Source organism: Falco punctatus, assembly GCF_963210335.1.
Source record: "Falco punctatus genome assembly, chromosome: 4".
In the NCBI taxonomy this organism is placed as follows: domain Eukaryota; kingdom Metazoa; phylum Chordata; class Aves; order Falconiformes; family Falconidae; genus Falco; species Falco punctatus.
Genome location: NC_137583.1, coordinates 67203560 through 67225817, shown reverse-complemented (window position 1 = coordinate 67225817; position 22258 = coordinate 67203560). Strand labels below are relative to the sequence as shown.

General features: G+C 38.2%; 1 protein-coding gene across 10 annotated transcripts in view; it reads right to left on the bottom strand.

Moving 5' to 3' along the window:
* Positions 1-21794, bottom strand: part of ZNF438 (zinc finger protein 438) — a 59730-nt gene extending 37936 nt beyond the window's left edge. For 3 of the 10 annotated variants that reach the window (XM_080384373.1, XM_080384375.1, XM_080384366.1), the window contains exons 1-3: positions 21638-21791; positions 19302-19383; positions 18735-18788 (exon numbers count right to left, since the gene is read on the bottom strand). The gene's annotated coding sequence lies outside the window, so the exon portion shown is untranslated. The other 7 variants (XM_080384371.1, XM_080384365.1, XM_080384370.1 and 4 more) reach the window with 6 other exon arrangements.
* Between the last annotated feature and the right edge of the window lie 464 nt (positions 21795-22258).

Here is a 22258-nt window from a genome sequence, read left to right as displayed (position 1 = left end):
CTTTTACTCATTAGAAAACTGTCTCATATATATATATATATACACACACATACACAAACAAGTATTTTAGAAGCTTTGTAAACTGATCAGTGGCCACTTGATTTATCAGCACAAAACTCCCTGTACATGCAGTGGGCTGAACTCTCCTAACCTTCCCTGACTCAATACAAAATGAGTTTTAAGGGACTACTTTCTAGGATCTGAATTACAACTACAAAAATCCTCCAATTTTAAAACACTGGCACAATAGCACTCTACTTGTCTTCTGAATTGTGAGAACTGTTAAAGGAGACAACAGAATGTTTAATATACAAGACCACAGAAAATTCTGTAAGATTTTGTTGTGACAATTTAGATTTCACAGAGGTCCCCCAGTAAAATGCTCATTAAAAATGTTTTAACATACAAGTTATTTGGGTCCACTAACATTTTCATTACAAAGCTGTGATTTTTTTTTCTCTCAAAAACTAGCATTAAATAGCAAAAATATACAAGTCTGGACAAAGAACAAGATATCCCCTAAGACTGAGATAAGAGTTTTAATACAGAAAGAACATTAGTGAATGCATTTCTGTAAAAATTAAAATGAACGCTTCCCTTGCAGTGAAGCAGAAAACCCTGCATATTACTTCTATCACATTCACTTTCTCTCTGTAAAGTCCATTTGCCTTTCACTAATAGTGAAATAACTTAAGATCTGTGTTGTAAACTTTTTATTATTTACATGCATACTGGTGCATGCCAACAACCTGCATCATCATCTGCATCAAACATTCATTCACTCATCCAGCCCAATCACTTTTTTTTTTTTTTGTTTTGTTTTTTTAAGAGCACTGGAAGGGAGCCAGAGAGAGAAAAATTAACAGTGATAACTCCCTTAGACATTTCCTACCTTTCTTTTACAGATATTTCTGATCTGTGTGAATTCACTTACTGCATGCAGGCCTCATGATCCATAGCATGTAAATGTCAATGACCATGCTACAAACCTGAACTGAATTAACCTTAAAATAGAAAGATGTAATGGCAATGACAGTCCTTTAATTAATCTAAAAAAAAAAGGTATTTCCATTCCTGACAGTTATTTTTAAAGATAAATAGGTAACTCATTTTTTTGGTATCTCAGGCTACATGCATACATAATTTGTCAGTATTTGCAAAACCGTCCACTGCAATAGCTATAATACCTACTGTATCTAAAGATGCTGAAAATCCACAGACTGGAAACCACATTCATTTAATAAGATGGAGGAATGAGCTTTAAGTTTCTGAAATGCAAAGTTTTGGATAGGACTTGTAAAAGAAACGTCCAATAAGTAACAAATTTAGACAATATTTATATACATTTAGCTGATCACACAGAAAAAATAAAACTACTTTTAGACCAGATGACAAGAACAGAATTCTTTCTACAGGAGAAACACATGTATAGTAAAGATGCAGTATATTCCTGTTTCCTAATCCCTTTCAAATTGTAAAATATATTTTGAAGTTCTCTATTTTCATGACTGTCCATCTAAAATCATATAATTAAAAAGCCTTAAACATACAGACAGAACTTCAAAAAATGGGGGGTGTACGTCATCTCAAATGTTAAAAATGTGATGCTTAATTGTCTCTTGGCACAGAAAAAAATCCCAGCATATCTATCACTGTATTTAATCCACTTTTCCTCATTTGCTAAATAGTAGTATCTAAATGTGGTGAACTAGGCAGTAAAACTGAACATAAATGCAGGAAAAAAACATGCCTGACAGGCTTAGCTAATCTACAGGGCACAGAAAATGTTTTAACTAGTCAGTAACAGCTACAAAAAAGCTATTTTCATCACTGAACTTGCATGCCTTCTGTAAATGGTCAAAAATAACAGACACCTGGGATCTTGTTTGTTACACTACTGTAAACATCAATAAATTGGAAAGAGCAAGGGTGTTTACAGGGTTTTTTCCCCTTCAAAAATCACTGCCTATTTTATTTAGTAAAAATTCTGTGAGCATGTGTAAGCTGAAAGCATGCTTTGTGAACTTTGAAAAGAGATACTTTCAAAAATATATAAATCATCCAGAAAAAAAAGGAACTGTTAAGTATTAGGTGTAAGTGGAAAAATTATCACCCCAGTACCCTAATCTTCTTGTTCCTCCTTCCAGAACAAAACAATGGCACCTGCAATTCATTAACAAGTAGGAACACATGCACTGGTTTCAATTATTTCAGATAAATAACAAATCATTTTTTTCTCAGTGGGTATGATTCAGAAACCAAAAAGTTTGTGCACATCACCAGCTCCAGGGTAAGTCTACCAAGTAACTCATTATAGTGGTAGATGTAATCTAACCTGAAATGACTATTTTCAGTGCCAAGTCTTTAATGCACAGTTGTTTTGACAGCTGAGTATTATCTAACTTTAAGCTGCATAAATAATACCCATTTCAGTTTTTAAACGAAAGATGGCAGTTTTACTCAGGATACCTGTTTTTTCTCCTTACAGGCAGTGCTCAAACCAAGAAATTCTGACTGGGTAGTGTAACAGAAGAATAATCTTTGTCTCAAGTAGCAACTACACAGTCTGACAAACTGTTCCATTCCTCTTCTCTTCCTCATACACATTTTTGACAAACTAAGAAATGTGTTTCTATTAACATTTCAAGAACATTTTTGAACTTTTATGCCAAATACTTTCATTTTCAGGCAACAACAGGCAGAAGAGCATTTAATTCTTCTAACACTTGTGTTGTAAAAAACCTATTTCCTACCAAGAACAGGAAACCACAGCTGCATTGCCTAATTTTTCAACATTCCACCCTACTGTATGTTGCCAGTATTTTATAGGAGGGCTTACAGGTTTTGAGAGGGAAAATAAGCCATGATTTAACAGTCTTCCACAGTGACAGGGAAGCTAAAGAAAGAACTGGTCAGGAATGTGCAAGTCGGTGGGAGCCTTACCTGTAGTAGATGGTGAATCTTAAGATCCTGAGAAAAGTAATCAAGACTAATAGCAAAACTGCAGTCCTGGACTTGAGGAAACATTTCTGTTAATTCAGAAAGCTAGCTGCTGTGACCCCTTTGAAAGGGCCGCCTTGAAACATAAGGGAGCTCTGGAAAACTGGTTGATATTCAGGGTCAACCTCTACAAAGTAAAAGAATGGTCCAGCATTTTGACATGCAGCAGGTGTTGGAAGAAGCCAACACAGATTAACACAGTACTCTGAGCTCCAAGACAAAAGAAGCATACACAAGGTAGAAAAAGCAGCAGCTCTAACAGGAAGAATACAGAACCATTGCCTGGGGGCACGTACATAGAATTAGCAAACCAAAGATCATTTGGAATTGCAACTAGCAAGGGAAGTGAAAGGCCAAGAAAAGTTTCCATAGATACACAAGAGCAAGCTGAGGGAATTGAACACTTCCGCCTATTCTGCACTTAGAAGGCTGTGCTCATGTTTGGGTTCCTCACAGACATACTTAAAAGGAGTTCAGCTGTAGGAAGAGAAAGCTAAGGTGGGAATCTCACTGCTGTCTTCACCTGTCTAAAACAGGAGAGTGTATGGAATACGACCGCAGACTGTCCTTCAGGCTACAAAAGAGGAGGAACAGGAGGATACAGACAAGTTGCCAAGTGGGAAATCAAGATATTAGAAAAAAAAACATTCACAGTTAAAGTGGTCAAACACTGGAAAAAGGTGTCCAGAGGCTGTGTAGTATCCCTCCATGGAGGTGATCCAGACTCAACCAAACAAGACCTTGGACAACCTCACCTAACTATGAAGGTAGCCCTGTATTACGCTGGGTATTTGAGCAGATTACCTCCAATAGTCCTTTCCAAAATAATTTTTTGACGATTCCGTAATAGGTACCCACAAGAGCATATTACTTTTGGTGCATCCTTTTTCAGCTTACTAATTTTGCTTTCCAACATCTATGCTTTTTAAATAAATGATTTAAATTAACTTTGATATTACTGATTTCTAAAACCTCTTACTGTCTACCATAGTATCCTCACACCTTGTCCCTCTTAATCTCTGGGATTTCTGCTCTGTCTTTCAACCCTCTTTCTCCCTAAATCATCAATATAGAACATCAATAGGAATGAAAATAGGTAAATAAATTCAAGAATAAGTAATAGCAAAAATATGCACATCATGTCAGTAAGCATTAATAAATACACAGGAAGACAAGAAATTAAAATGCAGTACATACATAGTCACTTTACAAAGGACTGCCATAATTTAAAGATATTATGCACGCTTAATACTTACCTAAGAATTAAGACTATTGCCAATTCCAGTAAAACCATCAGTGTTAATATATTTACATATAAAGATATATGTATGTAATGTGTATGTAAATAAGAAGAATCAAAGATGAAATTTAGTCCACAAAAAAGCTGACATGGAATATAAAATTATTTTGAAGTCATAAACTTATCTAAGTAGCCCGCCAAATCCAGTATCTAGAAGATCCTGAAAGACAGTTGCACAACCAGCATGTGTTCAGAGATTCCCCCATCAGTGGATACATGGCATGGAGGATACAAGAAATCCAAGAAACCTCAGAGAGTCAATCATTCTTTTTGCACACCACTGGTAAACAACATATTGGAGTGTTAATCAACATTTCAGCAGTACTTAATACTTGTTCAAGTCATGCAAGCAAGCCAGGGACATAAAAATTGCCCTTAAAACTCTCGTCAAGAGGCACTCTGACTAAACTTCAGTTTATGAACGTTTAAAGTGAGAAACCACTGCATTTAAAAACAGTGTCTACAGTTCTATGAAATGTGCTATTATACCTGATGTGTGTTAAATTTGTTTACATGTTACTTTTTATAGCCAGTTTCAAACTGAGGCACCTAATCTTTCCTTAGATAAGTGAAATGAATTAATTACTATCAAATCCTAGACATATTTATGCATTTTGTCATAACAGTAATTTACATGTCTTCTCAAAGAGAGAACTTGTAGAACTGAATATAAAAATACAGTTGACTACATTGTCTGAAAGCTTAAAAGCTCGCTAATTCAAATTATTCCTTAATTCTATAGCAACTTGTTGAAACCAAAATTACTTTCTCTGCACTACATACACTTCAGATTAGGTCCAGTTCTTCCCTGCATCACAGCTACATGCATCACCTTGCCTCCCGTACATTCGAGACATCTAAATATGAAAGAGTTTTAAGTTAAACCGCCAGAAGATCAACATGCACACACACACAAGATCAACAGCATCAGTTTACATCCTGTAACATGCCTTCTACACAAAAAGCAGGAGGTAATTTGCACAGGATTCTGAAACCATGTACTTTTCATAGAAGAAAATTCATTGCTCATTGTTACTCAGGGTATTTTCCACTGCAAAGGTGAAATTTATAATGGAGAGTCAGGTCAGTTACATTCTAAGCACTTTACAAAGTAAATTTGAAACCGGTTACCTTTAATTACGATATAACCTGTAATTCCTCACTGTCTTCATCTAAGCAGGAACAAAATTAAAGAGAAAGGAAAGATGACCTGTACATCCTATTAGATGGAAAACAGGCTTCAATACAGTTGTACTCACTTTCAACTAAGTCAAAAGTAAGTTGTTTCGAAAAAAGCTTGTAACTAAAGCACTACCCTGCTGCACCTCATTGCACAGGAAGTCTAGAACACTTGCAATGTGTTCAATGCATTAGGCAAGCCCTCTTCATATGAGCTTTCCTACAAAATCTCAGGTACTTGGAGACCACATGCAGGCCGTGATAAAATGACAATTTAATTTCAAGATATCAGCAGTTATCGTCTTCTGTCTGTTAAGCTATAATCACTTGGTGCTTCATGGTGTTTGGTTTTTTTTTCCACATGACTACTGTATAAATACCTTATGCCAGCACCAGATTTTCTGTGTGTTGAGTAATATCCCAGGTAAGAACCTCTGGGTTCAACAACAAAAAAACCAGGCATACCTGACAGCCATTTTCCCAATTATATGACAGAGTGTGAAATTAAGAACTGAGTAGCATACTGACCACATTCCAATTATAACTAAGCCATCAAATTCAAGATTTCCTGATGCAAACTAAAAAGATATTTTCATTAAAATATATTTTTCCTATCCTTCAACAGCATAGCAGCAGAGTTAACATGCACACCAGCTGCTCTAACTTCTATTTATAAAGCACAGGCATTGGTATTGCAAAAGAATTACCCTAAGAAAAGGGCTCAAACTGTTAACATTTATTACCTACACAACATGTTCTTCCAAGTATAATCCCACTGAGCTTAAACACAGTTATGCATTCACAAGACTTCAGTCAGTCAAATACTGGGAAGGCTTCTGAGTATCTCAGTTGCAAGCACAATACCACAGCTAAACAAAACAATTACTTGCAGCCTGAGAATTTCACAAAGCAACCAATTAAATGCATGAGGTAATAAAACTAGGATTACGACCAAAAAAAAAAAAATTATCTGTAATGGGATAATAAACTAATGAGATTGCTCTTGACTGAAGTATCAAAATACAGGCTACTTCTTGAACCCATGGTGCACAGAACCTCCAGTACAGTACTGTACTGACACTGTCAGTAACAAAAAAAAACCCCCACACACCAATGTCAATGTATCAGGACATTACCACTCCTCACACCCTAAAAAAACTCCTGCCACCACCATCTCGCATCTTTCTTGGCACTGTGAGAAAACAGCATAAAGGTCATGGAAAGCAAACTTCACTCGCATTCTTACAGGTGGCTCCCCCAGATTAAAGCTGAAGAGCAGCTGAGCAGTGGCACACAGGACCTTCCAGTGCCTTTGCAGAACAGAACACTGTAGTTCCCACACCTCTGAAGCCAACATTTTTAAGCAGTATGCAGTCACTTCTATTTAAAAAGAAAATAATACCTTGTGTTTACTGCTTTTATACACAAGCTGAAAATCAGAAGAAACACAGCATAACTGAACTACGTGGGAAAGAGAGAACTGAGTAATATCCTCTCAGTTTTTGTAAGATACGCAGCTACTGCAAAGAATTCAAAAGAAAAAAAAAACAACCTGGAGGCTCAACTAAGTAGTTCTACATTCAAGCAAGCTTAAAACGATTTGCCAATTATATGGTCAAAAGTAAGAAGCTACAGTCAAAATCTGCCTTTTTTATATCATAACCTATTTTCCAAATGTATTAAGAAAAAATAATCTTTAATGTGAACTTGCAGTCATTCAATCAAGATTCAGCAAATTCTAAACCCACACACTTGATTTGTCATCTATTTGGCTGCTAAATCTGACTGAAAGAGCGATGTGTTACCTTCTTATTATTTTTAAAAAGATTTCTCTTGGGATTGCACAGCAAAGGAATGAGTATGTAGCCTATCTTACACAGGAAGGAGAGATTTTTATCCTTAAAAACAGGAGGTTCGCCCACATGATCACCTGGGACAAACTTGGCTAGTGCAAGCAGGCTAGAAGGTTATAGGAGCCTGGGAATGTTTAACATCAAGAAAGTAATTACAGCCCAGCAAGATCAGAAGGAATTACACAGGAAATGTGAACAGTAACCCTTTCATGCCAAAAAAAATCATGAAAAAGCAAGCTCTTGGCTGCCAAACTATGAGGCTGTACAAACCAATTGCACAATGCAGGAATGGAAAAAAACCACTATATATTACTAGACTATAAATTCCCAATGATGTGAAAAAGCTATACTTCCAAGAAAAGAACAAAACCTCTGGTCTTTCTTCTTGCCATGTATATGCAGTATAATTAAAGCCCAGAAGAAACAAGAGAACATTTCAAACACCACGTAAGAATGGTCAGTTGTCTCTTCTGAATTTTTTCTTTTAGTTTTATGCTGACCAGTCAGTCTCCTCCCTAGAAGGTGGTCAAACATCTTGTTCTTATTTAGTCATGGGAAACTCCATTCCAAAATAAATAGTGCATTATCCAAGCAAGAATGCTAACTCTCTCAGTTATCTATTCCATAAAAATGAATCTCCCAAATTCTGAAATAAACCCTATAGTTCAACAGAATGGGCTCAAGCTACCCTATGTATTTGTTGGTGAAACAATTTTATTCTCTAGGGACACAAGGGAATTTGAGTAATTTAACTGTAGTTCAACCTGGTTACAAAGCCTTCAAGTACCATTTTGGAAAGCAAACAGTGATCATATGTGCATGCTCTTTACACAGACCTGGGAACCATTTTAATGAAGCAAGGGACTTTTAGACTTTTTTTAAGCTCCCCACTAAGGCATATTGTAGTCCTTTATATACCTACCAACAGATAATGCTGTGAAGTATTAGCATGTAACCCTGATCAGACAAGATGTGAGCAATATAGCAACAAAACACGACTGGTTTTATTAATTTTTTTATTACAAGTATGATGGGTATATTCTCATTATCATAAACAAAACTAATAAGCTCCCCTAAAATGTGTATTAGAGTATATCTGATCTACCCAGAAAATGAGACAGAAAGATGCTTTTGTGATTAAAAAACTCAATAAATTATCTTCTTTATTTAAACAACACACTACTTTAGTTATTCTCAAAATTACGAATCAGAGCAGCAGCATCACGTACTATATTTGCAGTGCACCTCCATACCAGCACTTTAGCTTCTCTTCTTCCACCTTGTCACTCAGATGTTCCCTTCTATCTTCCTTTACTATCACACTTCCTTTTCTCATCTGTTCCGTTGGATTCTGTTTCCTTTTCCTTACCCTCACATCTAAGGTGGGCCTTTGCCATCATTAACACCACACATGCAACCAACTCCTGCATGACTGAAGTCTACCCAGCTACCTGCTCAGTGGAATCACTGAATAAATAAAATAGAGAAGAGGAGGAAAAAAAAAAAAAGAGAGAGAGAGAATAAAATACAGAAGCAGCACATGAAAATTTCGAGCATGGGTATGCAAACAGAGCAGATACAGTACAGTAAAGAAGCAACAATCAAGAAGGCCAAGAAGTCATTGCTGACATTATGCCTGCACAAGTAACTGTAACTCCCATTCTTCAGGAGATATAAATGAAATATGAAACTATTATATCTTCTATTATCTCACTGAGATGGAGGCTGAAAAGAGACAAGCACCAATGACCTCATTCTGGAGACAAAGGGAAAGTTCCATTTTCTCCTGCACTAAACTTAATCTCACTTCTAAGGGTGGGAGATTTGCAAAAACAAACTGAACTAACTCTCCCAGTCAATACACATTCTTCTGAGATTAAAGTCACTTCTAGATTTGTCTGTCTCCACAGCAATCAAATATTCAACAGTACAATACCCATACAAGATGTTGGCCAAAAGAACTGCAATAGTAGATGAGCCACTATATTTTCTATGGTTATAAACTCAACACAAATCTTTCTGCAGCATGTAACATCTGTTGATCAGACAGAAAAATACTTCTATATTGTTGCAAGATATTCTGTCTTCAATCAACTTGTACACGTAAAGCAAAAACACTCCCAGCGATACTGCTGTTGCTTTTTCAGTGAGTTATGACAGTTCCAATGTGCATAAAACCGTATCCTTTCTTTCAGCAAGACGAACTGACCATTCTGAGGTCTGTTAGAAGCCAGGAGCTAACTACAAGGACTCTTACCATGCAAATGAATTGATGGCAACAGCACTGGGAAGTGTTTCCCTTACCTGCCAAGTTTAGGCAATGTGTCAGAAGCTGAGCATTCCTTTCATTACATAAATGTGTAACCGATACATCTGCTGGACCCTGAAGCAGCAGTGGCTTATGACAGCGTGCAACGCTAATACAAGATTCCTTTGCAAATCAACATTTTCCACCTGTCCACAACTACTCTTTACAGAACATCTTCAGAATTTATATCTGAAAACCAGTAATGTACCACTAGTAGCAACGTTTTTTAATGGAGAGATTAGTAGCATTCATCTTATTTCCAGGAAGAAATACAATTAACTTTAAAAACCTGAACGTAAAGAATGTCATGTTCTCCGTCTGTGAACCCACTTTATAATGAAAAGGTGAATTACAAAGATACAAGCTTTGAAAATTATTATTTCTAAATAAAATTGTTTGTAATACAACTAGATTTCAACAGAAAATTAAAACTTTCTCTTTTGGGGGCATATACAGTCAGTCAACTTGTGTGTTAATATTCCCACCCAGTCTCTTCCTAACTGCAAGTATATACGTTAAACATTTTCTCCTTCCCAATATAAAGCAGGTCTCTAAATATAACTGCCAAAGACTGAATTATCAGGTAACTATACCATTCACAGATGAGCACCGGAGAGAGACTGCTAAAGGAAACCTGAAATTCTTCTTTGTAAGTAACTTCCAAGAAAGCGTGCATGGTTATTCTGTGCTGACCAGTACTAACCTATACATTTTTATTAAATTTTAACTATTAATAAACACTTTGGAAATGGTCTTTCTAGTGTTTCATGTATGAAATGTTATAAACTGACAATTCAAGTAAACCATTTTCATTATTGAACTGCATACATTTTAAGATATAATTTCACTTACACAAAAAAAAGGTTTACACTATCAAAGATTATTATTTCTTCCATCACCAAAGTCTCCCAGAGTTAAATAAGACCTGGGATACTCTGCCTGTCCTAATTCCCTGGTAAGACAGGGCAGCTGCAATAGCATATTGGTATAGTCCACCATTCAAATGATGATGATGATTCTATTTTTTACTTTTTGTTTTCTAGGGGGAAGATGCTTTTCAAATTATTAGATACTGCCATCAAGACATTATTCTGTTTCCTTGGCTTGCATTTTTGATGGTCCAATTAAAGCCCATTACTTTACAACTTCGGTAATCAACATTTGATAGTTCTTGACTTTTTTGGGTTTTTTCTGAAATGAACAGCGTTCCTGAAACAGGAAGAGACATATGCAGAACAAATCAGTTCTATAGTCACAAGTTTCCATCAACTTATTTAGCAGTATTCTTATTCTAAGGAATCTTTCCGCTTCTCAAAAGCTGATCAGCTAAATCTTTCAAAAATATCTGCATTTCTGTAAGTGCAGTTTGATTTTAACAACAAACAAAAATTTGTTCTGCTTTAATGAAAACATGAAAATAAGCTTTTGTGTCTCAAAACTGAAAAAATATTCACATTCCAGTGAATATCAATATTATATACCAAGTGTCTGAAGATTTTTAAATCCAAAAACACCTTTAAAAGGTTTCAAAACTTTTACAGGGAATTGGACCAATTACACCTTAATAATATCCCAAACCAGCTCTCCCTGCAATACACAGCTACCTTCACAGCATGCTAGTACATAAATGCAGGTTTAAAACTTTCACGAAAACATGGAAACAATACCTAAAACTGGTATGATCCTTGCAGATCTTGATATAGCCTAAATGGAATGTACAGTTTCATGCTTCTTTTAAAGTGAAATCTTACCATGTGAAAGAAACTTACAAATACTTATGATTAAATTACCTGTAATAAAGTCTTTAAATACTGAGTCCATAATTTATCAGTTTTTCTAAATATTTTTTGTGTGGCCACAAAGCCTTTCAGACACCACAGTAAACAAAGGAATTTGAAAGCCAGGTGAAATATACCTGGAAGAAATTAAGTACAGGACAGATATAAATGATGCTATCAAACACACCAAACTCTGTTATGGTTTCAGCATCCCACCTTAAGAAAAAGAACATGCCCTAAACTGGTCAGAAGTGCAAAATCCCGCACTGGACTGGACTTACTCACTGTCTGAATAACTCTCACAGCAGCTGTTGATTAAACCTGGCTTCCTTTACATTTAGGAAATCAAAAAGGCTTCACTCAATCCTCTTGGAGCAACTCTGACCACAATTATTTCCAGGCTTGTCGCTTTCAAGCCACTGAAATGAGCTACCTAACCAAGAAACTCATCATGCTACAGCTAACAGGCAAGCTAGTTTGTCGTGTTTTATTTTAGCAGTGCATTTACATTGTTCTATCACAAAAAATATGGGAAGATTTATTCTCAAATATGAACAGCATACTCCAGTCATGACTTTGTAAGCCCTGAGAACAGAGCACATACATTACATATCTTACAAATGTGATGCTTTTGACAACTTATTCCAGTACACTAGTTATGAAAAAAAAATTCAGGCTTTTCCCATGATATTCGGATTAAGTGCACAGTAAGATATATTCTATTTCAAATCCTGTCTCTCCAGAAAATGAGCTATTACGATCACCACTAGAATAGGAAGACCTAAAGCAGGAGGCAACATGGTTTTCTGAAACACTAACAGAAGATTAAGGAACATCGTCTCAAGGAAAAGCAGAACATCTGTCCTCTCCTCCAGATTATTGCATAAGTAACCCTTTTTCATCACAGGAAAAAAAAAAACAAACCACCAAAACACAGTATTAAGTACATCATTATACATATAAGACAACAGATAAACTGGCACAACTTTCACATATAGCAACCTGCAATCAAAACTACTACAAATTACATCACATTTATGTTTTTATAATCTAAAAACTACACAGTGGCAATATATATTCTTGAAGTGCAGGTAGATGATGAGTGAAAAAAAAAGATGTGGGAAAGATAAACACGTAATCATTCTACTAACTAAAAAATTACACAAGGTGTTTTCAGAAATGGCCCCTTTATCAAGGCAAAAATACTTCCAGCCTTAAAATATGAAAAGCAGCCACTAACTTTTGAAGCATTCTGCTCATTACAAAAGTGAAAAGAAATAAACCAAAGCAACAAACTTCTCCAGTATTGCACATACATCTGGCACCCACCTGCTTATGCAAAGACTGGCAACATGTAAAGGTGCCTTTTAAATGCATATTTCTCAAATACCAACAATCCCTGAATAGCAAAGCTTACTTTTTAGCTGTTCCAACCCTAAATAATGTTTAAACGTTGACCATTATTTTAGGCTTATCATCCCTAACAAGAGTACTTCTCAGTTACTGAAGTTTTTCTGCCTGAGGAATTCCATTTTTAAGAATCATACAGAAAAAATGTTTCGGTATAAATTGTGGCTATTCTAAGCCAGGAAAATGTCCCACAGGTCACTAAGCTACCATCTTTCAGGCAAGTTCTCCATAATTAAGGAATCAATTATAATTTCACAGGCATATTTTATTTTATAAATAAACTCTGCTTCCACAATTTGATCTGTGGGAAAGAATGCCTGCGTCAATGCACCAGCCCTTGCAACATGGCAAGTTTTGAATTGAATGCCAACTCTAGATGTTATAATATGGATTCTAGCAGGGAAAAAAAAGGAGGAAGATTTCCCCCTCACCCGCCAAATTCCCATAAGCCTTCCGATTTTTTTTTATTCCTGCCACAGCACCTCCCTGACATCTGCTCTTTGCTGTTCTAGAGCCAAATACAACAAATTTAAGTCAATCTGTTGCTAAACACACCAAAAGTGAAAACTGCAGCCTCCATTAAATAGAGTAAAAAGGGCATTTCAGTGGGAATGAGCAAAAGCTGATTCTGTAGTCTTTTTCTGCTGAACACTGCTTTTGATGCTTTTATCACAGTTTTCAATTTGAGTTTGATAGAGACTGAAAGCAAACAGTTTCTAGGACTTGAACCATGCCAAGAGCAAAGACTGGCAGAGCGTCAAGCATGCTCATTTAATTAAGATACCCCCACTGCTATTTTTTATGACTTCTTACATACTTGCTGGAAGTTGGCTGGATGAAACAGAAGGCCACTGTTAGCTCATCTCACTCTCCCTAAATATTCCATCACTTTAGGTACAGAACAAACTTGTGTACTAACTTGGATTAAATTACTCAGGAACACCTATTTAATGCATGAGCCCAGGCAACAGAAAAATCAAAAGCTGAACAGAACAGTGGCAAGTCACAAAAACAACTGCCCTATATAATTTATTTTCAAGTTGATGAGGACCCTGATGTTACTCCCCAAAAATTCTTCCTCAATGTCTCCACTTACAATAAAACCCAAGTAAAACAGTAGATACTACCAAGAGAACTAAACGTACTACCTAGAGTGTATTTCAGGCAGATATAACCTAACACAGGGACTGAGAGCAAACAAATTAGCGATACATTGTAACCATTTCTCCTGTAAACAAACTACGGCAAACTTTCTTCCTTTACTCCCACCATCAAGACACAGGTTTTAGATGAGCTTTATTAAAACTTACTGGAAAAGAAGAATCTTGTAATTGACAAAAAGATGAGAGATTAAATTATTTCAGGAAAAAAGGTAGCCTGAGCCTATGTAAATATTCTTGCACTCTAAATTATCCAGTTTCTATTACAATTTTTCCCAATTAAAATTAGCCCTAGACAGCAGAGCTCGGTCTTATCAATTTATTAAGAAATATATCCTTTCTCAAGTTCCTTCTCTCAGTTTACCACCCTAATTTCACAGAATGCCCCCTTACTCTTACAGCATGAACCAACAGAACAAAAGCTCTTGAATTACTTTTCTCAAACCATTCATCATTCTGTGTACTTGTGTTATACTTCATCATATTCATTGTCTTTCAAAGGCTAAACAATCTAATATTTATTTTCCAATTTTTCTTTAGACAAGCAAATTTCCATCCCTGCAGATCACTCTTTTAGCTTTTTTTCTTAATCTCCTCTACTCTACACCATCCCTTTTGAGGAGGCAATCTGCACCACATACACTGTGACAGCATGCTATATTGATACGCAAGATACTGATTTTTACTATAGCATTTTATTCCCCATGCTACTCTCCATCACACTTTGTTTACTCAGACTGCAAGTACAAACACAGGTATCAGAAGTTAAGAGAGCTCTCAGAAGTAAGACTCTGAGACACATAGCCCCCTAACGCTGAATATGTGACACTATGAACATGTGAAGACTTATTATTTTGGGCCAGGTAGTCTTTGTTTTCTATCCTTCCACATAATTTTCTCCTCATATCTCACCCACTACAGTCTGCAAATCTTCATCATATGCCCATCAAGGTACCTTCCCAGAAAAAAAATCACTGGTTTACATGAGAACATAAACACAGAATAAGCAAGTGTAACTGCCCTAAACTGCAGATCATGTGGACTTTTCACCTCTAGGCTTCCTATGAGGCACCAAGCATGCTTCAGTACAAGAACAAATTCGTAATGTAATACAGCAGACCTGCCCTTTGAAAAATTAAGACTTTAGCAGAAAATGCAACAAGTGTATATATGGAAGACAACATTCTACATTCCACTAACCCTACCAGAACTGCAGAAAATACATAATAACCCTGAATTAACTTATTGAAATACCATAAAACACGACAGATACCGTATTGACTCTTAAGGGGTACACATGCAGTCAAAACTAGACAAAGTTTCCGTGAAAAAGGTGCATTCTGAGATCTGAAATCACAACTGCCTATCGTTATTTTTACCTGAAAGCTTAAAAACCAAGAGAATCAAAAGTCTAAGATTTTTTTTTCTTGATCATAAACAGTATTGTAAAGTTTGCTCAATACTACCATTTAAGGAAAAACACAATAGTGTGATTGACCCAACTCTCTGTGCTTAAAACACTCTGCTAAAAGAACAAACTATTTGTGAAAATAACAAAAAACAGCTGAAGGCATCTGGGTGGTCTCAGTTTCAGCCCTGTAATAACAGAACAATCCCTTCTTTCTAAATCTAATGATAATTTGTTTTCCTTCTTCAGTAAAGCCTAAAAATGTGTTGATGACAAAAGCAGTAAAACCCACAGAACATGCATATTAATAATTTAGGACATTTTACTAGTAGACTTATAACTTCAAAGTGCTTGATTCACCATGCACAAAGTATGCTTATATACAGAACAGAACTATGCCAGTTTTAATAGAATGATCCTTTTTGATTCCCTAACAGTATTTTGGGGGTTCATGTATTTCTACCTTTAGGACAGTGCATACAATTAGTGGTGACTGATGTTGGACTGAACGCCTACATTTAAACATTATCGCCTTGCTTCCTAAAACCATGGATCCACCTTAATTCTTCACCTGTTCTGTTTTGAGTGAGCTGAGCAACATCAAGAATTGTCAAAAGCTTATGTCTTAGTGTATGTAGCACTACATCACTGAAACAGCAGCCTGATAGAAATCTGAGATTACAAGCACTCACAGAAAATTTACAGACTGTAACCTCACTTAGGGAGGCTAAAAACCCCATTAAAATTAAGATTTTTATCATTACTATTTAAAATCAATGAAATGCAGAAGACTGAAGTGTGCTCAAAACTAGACAAATAAGTAACAGAAACATGCCTATTTTCTATGGTTCATCCAAAAGAACCACAAAGATATATATAAAAAGTGAAGTGGCGAAGACACATGTATACAACATAAATTACACCAGTCTAAGATGTGATTTGTCACCATGCGTCACTTTCAGAATGTCATCCCTAGAGAAAGGTCCTTAGAAGAGAAGAAAGAATCCCTTGAAATTGTCCCTTACAACAGATGAATAAAGCACCAAAAAAGTAAAACACCACCTTTTAAAGGTTTGTTTAGTTTGGTTTCTGCTTTTAGGTGGGGTAAAACCATTAAATACTTCCTATAGACATTTCAGCCTTCAGTTACTGATGACACAGGGCTTCATGCAGAAGACACTGAAACATTGCTCTGACTGATTTGCCAGCCAAAATCAAAGTGCAAAAATTCTCCATGAAACTGTTAACTTAGAAGATACCAAAGCAAATTCAGTGATAAGTCCTAGTAAGTCTGCCAGGAGTGGTTTCTCTCCCTCACAACCCCTATACATATCAAATTTTCTCAGCTGCTTTTCCATCTCTTTTGCACCTGATTCTCCCAGGAAATACCCAAACAAGCCACAGGAATACCCAGCCTCCCGGCCTCTGCAGTGACTTGCTCTGAAGCTTATCTCAGCACAAGACTTCTTGGCATTAACCATGATACTTTTCCTAAAACAACAATCTTGGGCTCAGACTTCCTGAAAAGCAATAAAGGGCTAAGCCACAGAATGAAACAGCAGGACACATATACAGAAATTAATATCCTATAGCAGCCTCTAAAAAGTCCAACTTAAAAAAAATATGTTAACTACACAGTACTGCATAATTTTACCCTTTACATGATCCCATGAAAAAAACCCTCATCATTCTGCAAAAAAATAAACCACAAATAAAGTGACCGCAATGCATTACAATTCTGTAAGATGCATTGAGCTACGTATCCTCCCTTTCCATGTTTGCAGTGGAAAGTAGACTGACAGTTCCATACTAAGCCAGTTCTGGTATCAGGACACCAGCTAGCGTCCCTTCAGGCAAGACTTTCAGTACTGTAAGTCTTTCAAAAAGATGCAAGAAAGAACCAACGATAAAAAGAATAGTTCACTGTTTAGGTGAGGAAATAGTTCTTTCCTAAAATGGTAACAGACTGAAGTGACAAACCAAAGATAGTCTCTCCTTAATTTATACACTTTCACATCCTTATTTAATACACAGTACAGTTCTACCACAGTTAGGTTTATGGTGTTTTGATTACATTTTTTATATTAATTAGGAAGAATTATCAGATTAAGATGTATTGCTCCACAAACCATGATAACATTTCCTACGTTTAATTACACTATAAATATCCATGAAATCAGGCCCTTAAAAAAAAAAGCTTGAATATTACTTACACTAGATTTAATCAGCTTATTAAGGACAAAACATTACCTGCAAATATAGTACTACAATAAGTCAAAGACACACTTAATTAGCGAATATCACGTGAAGAACAGGATGAAACAATAGTAACACTGAACAAACACAATACAAAGAAGACAGCATTCTCCAAATGCCATTTTAAACTGACGTTTGACAAAAACCCTCTTTGTTATACCAGCAAAACATAAAAAATCATCACAATTTTTTATTTACAAAATTAAAAAATCATTACAGATCCATGCTAGACATACTATTTTTAATCATTACATTCTGAAGAAGTTTTTCATCCAACTTTGATAAAAACAACATGCAAATACACTTCATGAGAAAGTGCTGAACTATTCTTCAAGCATCACTGTTCTCTTATTTGCCACTGTTAGCCTTGTAAAAATATATACTCCTGTTTTCAATTTTGTTTAAAAAAATCTTTTACAGTAAAAACACGTTGTGGATCTCTGTAAGTGAATTATAATGGTAACATGAAGCATTAAGTCTAAGCAAATAAGGACAGTATTTTAACTTGACTGGAGGTGAGGATGCACATAGAAAAATCTCTTACTGCTGCTGAACCACTAGTATCTTTTATTGAAATCTTGAAAACAACTTGTTTCATTGGAGTACACTCCCACTGGAGTACATCCTTCAATGACGTTAAAGAACTTCAAACAGACAAAGCAACCAACAAACAGCAACTCAAATGTAAAAAGGGAGGTACATAGATGGTGACTGATTCTTTTTCTTCTTTGATCACATTTAACCAGAACACTGAAAAGATTCTGAAACACTTCACGGTAATTTCTCAGTCCAGTTTTACAAAAGAAAAAGCATACAAACATTAAAGAAAGGAAACACTGTAAAACTTCCATTAAAGGATGCTAAACTAAAATGCAACAGCTACCTAAGGCTGTCTGCATCTACTCATGTAACCTGTGTTAAACATGTAGCAGCTTACCACAACTGAAAGCAGGTCAACTGCCTCTGTCTCCCCAAAAAAACCCTAGCTTACCATATGTAATTTCTCTGTGTTCAGATAGACATAGAATCAAAAATTAAAATATACTGCAAGGATATGAACTATATTCTTTCAACATACGCACCTTATACATCCTGCTGCTGCTATGGCCAATAAAATATTTCATCCATCTTAATTCCTAGTTCAAGGAAAACAAAAAACAGAAAGTTCCAATACCTCAGGAAACATATTTAGCAAAGGACAGAAAATCATATTAAACACAAAACAGGCATACATTTTAGAAAGTGGTAAATAAATAATAAACCTACTAAAACATGTTTCGCCTTAGTACAACAGCACATCCTCTGAGGCTTACTATACATTAACAGATTAGTTATTGTATGCTAATTACAAAATATTGTAATTACATTAAAATATATATAATATTTGAATAAATATTGCTAAAATAACTGATAAAATCCACACATTCTTGATTTTACCATGTACTTTTAAAACTCTTAAAGTTTCTATAATTGCAACTGCAGTAATAGTTCTCAGCCAACTTCAGATCATAGTTGTACTTTCACCATTTGACCATTTCACTTTGACCTGACAACATCCACCTCTTTAGGTACAAATAAATACATGAAACCATCACCAGTTTCATACAGACATTTAAAACATTAAAGCACTTCCACAAATAACATATTACCTCTGCACATAAAAGACCTCGAAACACCCCAAGCCACAAATGAGGAACACTCCTTCCATCTAATGCAGCATAATCATTGAATCTGTGTATCAAAAACATGTACGTATAACAGTCACTACATATATATATATAAAAATTTTCATGTAAGAAAATCAGAAATACCTCATCATATGCTGTTACTGTCATTGCTAGTCCTGATATTGTCACAAATGAGATCAGAGAATCATACAAAGGAAACTAGTATCCCCTTCATAAATGCTTTGATAAACATTTTAATTACAAAATTTCAGTTACCCCACAATCTATTACTTTTAACAGCCTGCTCAAAAGTTAAAAACATTTGAACCATACCACAGTGCTAGTTTTCTTCTGGTCCTCCAGTTATCAACACCCAAGAATATTTTTTAATTAAACACTAAGAACATTACATCATATCACAAAAAAAAAAATTAAACATACACCTTAACTGTTGTAAGCTTTTTTCTTCGTTTTCCTTTCTCATTTTTTATGAACATCAAGTCTGAAAAAATCCAATTATTCTAGCTACTGAAGCAGAAAAAATATACACTCAACCCTGAAATACATATTTTGCTTTGCATAAAAAGAACTTCAAAAAAGAAATTAACTTAACTAGTGCTGAAAATAACTAGCTACAATAAGGTTGGAGGGGCGGGGGGGAAGCAGCTCAGTATTTTGGTTGCTGCATGCCCTGTGAGAAAACAAAAAACCTCACACAGAAACTACTGTGATTCAAGGGAGTTGTGGGTTTACTTTATGTTATCTTCCTCTTTCCTTTTTATTATGGAATGATAATATGAAAGGCCCTTTTTAATGGCACATTACAGGTTCAAATATGCAAATTCAAGACTATAATTTCTAAACTAAGTCTGCTAACCTACACAGCATTTAAGGGCTAGACTGTGAACTGAGACTACAACACACACATTAAAAAGCTTCAACGAGATATAGTTAACGGGGAAAAAAAGAAACTTGAGCACAAGGCAGTGTAAATTGAAGAGCAAAAGACTGGCAATGAAAGGTAAGATGTATCGTGTATCACATCAATTTTAATTCAGGCATAGAACTAGGCAAGTCATTTAACAGAGCATGACTTTCGGACAAAATAAACAAGCCAATCCCTCCCATTGTTTCAAATCTGCCACACTGCCGACTTTACCAGTCTTTCCAAAACTCTCTTAAGCTGCTTTCAAACACTTCCCTCCACATCGTGCCAATACAATACCAGCCACGTCAGATCACTTAAAACTTGTGATATGCTGTTACATTACTACCAATATAAGAAGTTCTAGCGGGTTCATAAACTGGCAGGCCCCAGCACCAGCTATGCACAAACACTGCACCCATTTGCTGCAGCCTGAGAGCAAATGAGAACCCCTTTGGCTCCCAGGTTCCTGCCCAAATCTAAGGAGGACGGCACAACGTATTTGCACTTTTATGGAAGCAGCACGAAGGTTTATGAAACCGCGCTGAGGTCTAAGGGTCAGGAGCTCAGCGCGTAGCTCTGCCTGACGCTGGCGGGTGATGTCACACCAGCCAACCGCTCCCACAGCTCTGCGCCACAAAACCTGAGGGCATCGGTCGCCACCCCTCATCTTACGGCCACGGGGGGTGGTGGTGGTGGTGGGGGGAAGTGTAGTGAACTGTATAAGTAACTTTCACGATTTGCAGAAGCCAGCGATACACACCCTTTCTGCAGATGTTTATTACACAGCACATCCGCTAACTGCCGCCGTTAACTCCCTGTCGCTGCTTCCGTGCGGGCGGGGGCCAGACGCCGCCTACCACAGCAGCCCCCGGCGCCCGCCCGGCGCCGCGCTCACACCGGGCCCGGCAGCCGCCTCCGCGGCCGCCCCGCACCGAGCGCCCCCGCAACCCCGCACCGCCGCCCCGGCCTCCGGCGGCGGGAGACACGCGGGCCCCCCACGCACCTCGGCGGCCCGCGGACCCCGCCGCAGGAGAAGGCCTTCCCCCCCGACGGCCGGAGGCGCGGCTGCACCGCGGGCGCGGAATCCGCTGCCCCGTGACCGGGCGAGCCGCGGGCCCCGGGGGCGCGGAGGCCCAGCGGCAGGGCGCGGCGAGGGACCCCTCGGGCTCGCCAGGGGCCGGGCCGGGGCAGTCGCCCACCTCCGCACTGGGCTGCCGCCGGGAGCCACTGCCCCGCCGCCACCGCTTCCCGCCCGCCAGGGGAGCGACCTCCCCAGCCCCGCGCCGCCGCGGCCCGGCAGGGGGGAGCGGGTGCACCGCGCCCCACGCCGTCCCCGCCGCCGCCCGCCCCAGGCCGCAACCCCCGCCGCCACGAGGGGAAGGGAACTTACAAACGCGCCCCTCTGCGTGCCTGCGTCACGCCCCCGCGACGTCACGGCGACGGCGCGGTGTGGCGTCACAGCCCGCGGGCAGGCCGTGTGCGTGTGGGCGGCCGGCGCTGCAGCGCCCGCCCGCGGCGCAGGCGCAGTGCGGGGCCGGGCGGGGGGTGTTGGCGGGAAAGCAGCGGCGGCTGCCGGGATGCTGGGGGCGGCGGGCTCCGTCGGGCCGCAGCCCCGCAGCCCCTGGGGCACAGTGCTGCAGGGCGGGCTCCCCAGGCACCACTGTGCTTGAAGCGAGGCCTTCCCTTCCCGATCAGCCCTTGGTGTGGGGGGAACAGGGCTCCCAGCTAGCCCCAAACCAGATGGTCATCATGCTGCACGTTAGGGGTGGTGGGATTGTGGATTTTGGGGAGGCAGACTAGAAAAATGAGTCTCTGGAAAGTACAGGAGTTCTTCTGGGAAATGGGTGTGAGGGACCTGCAGGCACTGGGTCAGAGGGGAGGACAGCTGGCTGAACACGAGCCATCAGTGTGCCCAGGTGGCCAAGGTGGCCCAGAGCATCCTGGCCTGTATCTGAAACAGCGTGGCCAGCAGGACAAGGGCAGCGATCGTCCCCTTGTACTTGGTGCTGCT